The 6,916-nt window shown below is 33.1% G+C and overlaps 1 long non-coding RNA gene across 1 annotated transcript; it reads right to left on the reverse strand.

Moving 5' to 3' along the window:
* Window positions 1-5,128: 5,128 nt before the first annotated feature.
* LOC116132912 lies at window positions 5,129-5,984 on the reverse strand. The gene is made up of 2 exons (XR_004128468.1): window positions 5,843-5,984; window positions 5,129-5,187 (listed from the first exon to the last, which is right to left on the reverse strand). It is a non-coding gene; the product is annotated as an uncharacterized LOC116132912 (long non-coding RNA).
* Window positions 5,985-6,916: the final 932 nt, after the last annotated feature.

Raw genomic sequence — 6,916 nt, forward strand, 5'->3', positions numbered from 1 at the left:
GCAATACCAATTGATTAAAGTATTGTTGCAAACAACATTAGGCCTATACCCCTTTCTAGTTATAGAATCAAATAACTCCCTTGCATCACCAATTCTATCTGCCAAGCAATAACCATTTATCAAAATGTACCAAGTACGAATGTTAGGAACCACACCTTTCTGAATCATATATTCCAACAGTAGTTGTCTAGCCTTCTTAACCAATCCAGCCTTACAAAGACCATCAATTATAGCATTATAAGTAACAACATTTGGCCTACAAATAACACCAAATTCTTTATTCCCATTAGCCATCTCTTCATGAAACTTAATGGCAACACTTATTTTCCCTGTTTTACACAATCCACCAATCAAAGTGTTGCAAGTGATCACATCAACCCTACAACCAATAGCAATCATTTTCTTAAACAATTCCATTGATTCCATAATCTCTCTCTCTGCACACAGACCTTTAATCAAACAAGTAAATGTCACGGTATTTGGGCTAAAACCCAACTTCAAAATCGCCCCAAAAACCGCATAACCATCAGAAACCCTTTTGATATTACAGAAGCAATTCATCAACAAATTCAAAGATATAAAATCTGGAGACAACCCAGTTGAATTCAACAGCTTATATAGCGAAATCACTTCATAATAATGCTTCTTCTTAGCTAGTGCACTAAACAGAGTAGTGAATGATGAAATTGGAGAAATGGGTTTCGAATTAATCATGTAATAAAAAAAGTACAATGCTTCATTCAGAGTAAAGCTACCTGATCGACAATTTTCTTCGAGGAATTTAGCAAGTGAGGATCGTTCAAGGGGTTTTTTGAAAGAATACGAAACTTCATTTTTGGAGCTTGAAGATATGAGGTTGTGTAAATAAGCTAACAAAAATAAAACATTAACTTTCGAAGATGGGTTTTGAGAGATTGAAGACGAATGAAATGGGGATCTGAATCTCAAAGCCATGTATGAATTGAAGAGTGTTTTTATGGGTCATTTTTTCCGAAGTAAGGTCATTGCAAAAGGCAAATGCATTAAAGAGAAATTTTTTGACAAATTTCACAAACAACCTTTAAGGTTTTCAAAATTGCAAACTTATGTCAAGTATCGATCTTTCCTATTCAAACCACCTTTATGATTTCGAAAATTGCAAGTTAAAAATGTAAATCCACATTCAGGTTTTTTTCGGTTTGAGGTGGTTTTCTACTAAATCCAAAATTATCCAGTTGATCAAACAAACCAATTTATATAAGTATTCAATTTTACCTTTTTTTTTAATAAAATTATAAGATTTAAATAAATCATGCTATTGAACTTTGTATTTAATTTACAATGATATATAAATTTTTTCTTTTTTCTATTTGTTCATCAAACTTTTAAATATACCAAAATCGATATTATTTACTAAAGTATAAAACATTTCCACTTCTTCTGAAACACATCCATTATTGCAAAGTCTATCAATGACAATGCAAGTTAACAAATTGTCATTTATAATCACATTAGGCCTAATTCCTTCTAAAATCTTCTCTTGATAAAGATTAAGAACTTCGTTGACTTCTTTATTCTTGCAACACCATCTAATTAAAGAATTGTAGCAAACAACATTAGGTCCATATCCCTTTCTAGTTAAAACTTCTTCATTTATAAGATCAGTTTTTATGTTGTTTATTAGAAACTATTATTAGAGGTGCGCCATGAGGCAGCGAAGTCGGATTTGAAGCTCATTAGAGACTATACTTCCAATAATAGATGGAGTCAATTAGAAGAGAGAAAAAATTTATAGCTATAAGACTTTTCTATTCTAATTTTTCAATGCATCATATTCTGCGAGAGAATTAATGAAATATGAGATAGAATCTTGAACTTTTCTCTCAATGTTTTGATATGCTAATTCTTTCAATTAATTTCTCTTATTCAATGGTAGTTGATGGATCATTATGTATTTATTTAACATTCATTTGTTTTTTATTGATTAAATTTTCTATCTTCTCCTCTTTGTTTTTATGTTAATCCTATGAACCATAGATTTTATGAGATAATTTTAATAATGTTTAATCATGATACTCATAGAAGCCAAGTTAATTTCAAGGGAATCCATGAATTTTAATGTTAAACATTTATAATCAATGTTTGCTTATTGATTAAAATTTTTTTACGTCAATCGAGAACATAACTACTTTCATAACTTCAATAATGCTTAATCAAAATGATTACTATTAATTTAATCTCCTTTATAAAAATATTATTCAAGTGCAAAACATTTAACTTTAAACATGCATAAACTTATGTTAAAAGTAAGAAAGACCACAAGAAATTCTGTTGTGTGTGATTTTTGTCGTAAGCTCGAAAGTCTCGATAGCCCGGAAATCAGTAGATCGATGCGATCTCAAGGTCATGGAGTCTTGAAGTCTGACTCAGCATAACCTCATCGCTACCATCTAATACAGTTTTTCGACAGACTGAGGGATAAGCCTTATCTCGAACATCTTAGGAGGGATAAAAACGAATCAATATTTGCAGGATCCTAGCGCGCAATCACTAAAATCACGAAATCGCTTGCCAAGTCTGATGGCAATCTCGGATTTCTCTCTAATTCCTTTGGTGTAAACCTGTGTAAATACCTCTTCCAAATATGAGAAAGGGGTTAGCAAAGTCCAAATATGAGACTCATGGGCGCGAAGTTAGAACACAAGCTGATTCCAGGAGGCGACATGGGAAAGAGCCCATGGGGGAACAAGTTAATAATGGTCGCCAGGGGGAATCTCGCACTTAGTGACTTAGTACATAAAAGAAACAAAAAATGAAACATAATTCATAGATCACTTAAGCCCTCTCAAGTACTCGCTTAAAATTAAGAAAGAATATCATATAAATACCATGGAATAACATTTAATCCCATTCATGGAGATTATGTAAATATTCCATTCCGAAAATAGAAAGTGAAACAATTAGATCTTTTTTGAAGATTAGTACAAATTCATGATCTAACATGTACAAAGTGAAAACCCCATTCTCGATTCTACGAGAAATTTTATGATAGCATCCAATAGAATCATGAAGAGTCTAAGTGAAACAAACATAATCATATGAGATATGGATATTCATTCAAAATAGACAATAAAAATGAATATATGTGTGCGGAAATTTTAATCGGGCGAGCATACAGATGATGTTCTTCATATTCTTCCTCAGACATTTTCCAGACCAAAGACATTTTTTCACATTTTCCATAAGCATGAGATGCAAGGCCATTGTTGTTTCAGTACACGAACTCAATAGTGCTCTAGTGGTCCATCTTTCTGCATTAGGATTTTCATCTATGACAAATAGTAAAATGGATTCTCCGCTAGAATAGAATCAATAGGTACAGAAAGCAAAGAACCTAACAGTTGCACTGTGAGTAATCAATGTTATTTTAGACCAAGAGTAGACCACTAACCCATAATAGTTTTCATGATCTTGTTGGATCCTATACCGTTGGTCATTTGTCACATAAAAAGGAACTTGATCGCCATCTAATTGACTAAAATTTCTCTAAATCTTGGGGTAAGGTATTGAGGCTATCCTCATCACAAATTGGATGAAATAAGTGTTCCACAGGAAACATATTAGAACTTTACCCTTTTTGAATAAAATGGGCATGAACTTGACATATCTAGAAGAAAATTTACAAGAAGGGTACTGATATATATTTTTCGTCCTCAAACAGGTATCGTTTATCATAATTGTATTTACATAAACATATTAAGGCAAAACCTTATGTTTTTTATAAGAAAGAGAAGTTTGTCAATTACTGTGCTATTCTAGTTAACATGTAACCTCAGAAACAAACCTCACTTCTTAATGATCATTTCTCTGAACTCATTGTTTGACTTTGACTTCCCATCTTCCACTTTCCCGGCTTTTGAATTTGTCGAGGGGACACCAAGTGGTCTGACGTTCCTTGGCATTGCAAATGTGTTCGTCCCCTTCAGCTGAATGTTATCACTATGTTTATTAGCAGTAGAGTGTGGCGTTCTAGACTCCCTGAAAGTCTGATTACTACTTTGCGCCGCCATTTAACCCAAAGGAGTAAGAAAATGAAATGTAGAAGTAATAACAAACATCTATAGATTGCATTGGACACAAACACACACACACAAGTAATAACAAAGATAAAACATAATTCTACTTATCCTACCATGTTCTCCAAAGGCCCCATGACCAGCAAAATCCTTTCTCTTTTGCTTTGGATTTGATCTTGCAATGCTTATCTTCTTCCCAAGAAACATTTGTTTGTTCTTTCCTACAGCTGTAGCAAGGTGTGCATCATCGGCAAAATCCACATATGTCAGGCCCTTCAAAAATCAATTAGAGGATATTATAAATTAGTATGCAACGGTCCCAGACAGATGCTTTACAGTTAAAGGCAAGCTGGAATATGGGTAAATCTGTATGGGACTATGGTTGAGTCTCCTAAGCATCTCACTTGCTATCAAAATGAAAAAAAAATATGCCCTTAGATAGTTAGACTTTTTATACTTAGAAAATTCAGCAATTTTACCATAATTATGGAATTCAACCCTTCTACAGGTTTATTTGAGACTGCATAGTCGTCTTTAGAAAGGATATTCATCTTAAAACCAAAAGCGTAAGAACTAAATGATTTATTGATTGCATGAAAGGAAGAAATCAAATTGAAGTTTCAGTGAGCATGTTAGTAAACGGTCCCGTATACGCAGCGGAAACAAAAATATAATGTAACAGGATCGTTTACATGAGCCAAGATCAAGGGTATGATTTTACAATTTATATTAAATTAAAATCTGCATAAATATTCAACATGAGTTAAGNCTGAATGTTATCACTATGTTTATTAGCAGCAGAGTGTGGTGCTCTAGACTGCCTGAAAGTCTGATTACTACTTTGCGCTGCCATTTAACCCAGAGGAGTAAGAAAATGAAATGTAAAAGTAATAACTAACGTCTATAGACTGCATTGGACACAAACAAACACACACAAGTAATAACAAAGATAAAACATAATTCCACTTAGCCTACCATGTTCTCCAGAGGCCTCATGACTAGCAAAATCCTTTCTCTTTTGTTTCAGATTTGATCTTGCAATGCTTATCTTCTTCCCACGAAACATTTGTTTATTCTTTCCTACAACTGCAACAAGGTGTGCATCATTGGCAAAATCCACATATGCCAGGCCCTTCAAAAATTGATCAGAGGATATTATAAATTAGTATGCAACGATCCCAGATAGATGCTCTACAGTTAAAGGCAAGTTGGAATATGGGTAAATCTGTATGAGACTATGGTTGAGTCTCCTAAGCATACCACTTGCTATCAAAATGAAAAAAATATGCTCTTAGACAATTAGACTCTTTATACATAGAAAATTAAGCAATTTTACCATACTTATGGAATTCAACCCTTCTGCAGGTTTATTTGAGACTGCGTAATCATTTTTGCAAAGGACATTCATCTTAAAACCAAAAGCGTAAGAACTAAATGATTGATTGACAGCATGAAAGGGAGAAATCAAATTGAAGTTTCAGTGAGCACCCTTGAGAAATTTGATAAAAAAGAATACACTACATTTAGCAGTTTCAATCTCCTTAAAGCATCAGCCATGCTGATCTCCCAGTCTCATTAAAATTAGTTTCTTAGGGCTAATTTCTATGGTACAGTCCACATTATGCATACATATATTGAAGTTTAAAGGTCAAGCAATGCTAAATAAGGATTTGACTGTAATACTGATGTGCACCTGGAAGGTCCAGTGGATAGCTTCCCCTTTTTCATTTGAAGTATAAAGCACAAAGAACATTGACAAATAATGAATCATAGAAGAAGAGTCATACCCTTGACTTTCTGGTGAACTTGTCCTACAGCATTCGAACAGATTCAACCCCACCAACATCGCTAAACAATTTTTTCAGATCTTCAGAAGTTGCCTGAAAAAAATTTAAAACCATCAGAATTATCTCTCTGTATTTGCCTATCCAGCATAAAAAAGAATAAAAAGCAATCTTTCTCTGAAGTGCGAGAGAATCTCTTCTTGCCTTGAAGTTAAGGTTGATAAAAATGCAGTACACTTGTCAGTGTATCCTTTGGCTCTTCCAGTGTGGAGTCTTTGATGTGCTAGTCATTTGGATGCTCTTCAAACTTGGGTTTTGCTTCTACTTCATTTTCTTCAGCTAAGTTTTGTGCTCGTCCCTTTTCTTTCCCATGCACTTTGTTTGGGTTTTGGGCAGTATTTTTCTGCCGCTTAGCTGGAGACTTTTCGTCAGTCATGTTCGAATTTGTTTTTCTCTTTCCATTAACACTTTTCTTATGTGACTTCTCTTTCTGATCTATTAGTTCAGGAACAGATTTGGCTTCCTGTTGTAACCTAAATAATTGCAGCTCTTCCAAGCGGGGTGTAGCCTGAGAAAGGGAACAAAGACAAGCATCTTTACGCATTGAGTTAAAATAGCAAGGATTGCATACATTCAATAACTACTAAGCAGATGTATCATAATTCAGAGACATCTTTAACAATGTTACGTAACAACTTGACTTAAAAGCTTAAATTGATAGTTAAGCATCCAACAACCATACTTAAAATTTAACACAATCTCATGCGCTGAACACCCACAATCACAACCATAAATATAACATAAATACAAATACAAATTTATAATCTAAATAAGACCTTATTTGATATAAATTTTGAATAGTGTTTTATTTTCGAAAACAAGGACTCTAAGGAATTTTATGAAAATACGTTTTTATTAAAATAAGTTGAAATGTTTTCAAAACAATGTTTTTGCATATAATCCTAAAAATTAGTGTAAAATTAGAAAATAAGAAAAATATCATTTCTCAGTCTTTATATAGTTTTTAACTTCAAAAACAATTTTTGATACCAAATATATTTTCAAATATTTAAAATA

The sequence above is a fragment of the Pistacia vera genome, unplaced genomic scaffold (assembly GCF_008641045.1).
Source record: "Pistacia vera cultivar Batoury unplaced genomic scaffold, PisVer_v2 Contig263, whole genome shotgun sequence".
In the NCBI taxonomy this organism is placed as follows: domain Eukaryota; kingdom Viridiplantae; phylum Streptophyta; class Magnoliopsida; order Sapindales; family Anacardiaceae; genus Pistacia; species Pistacia vera.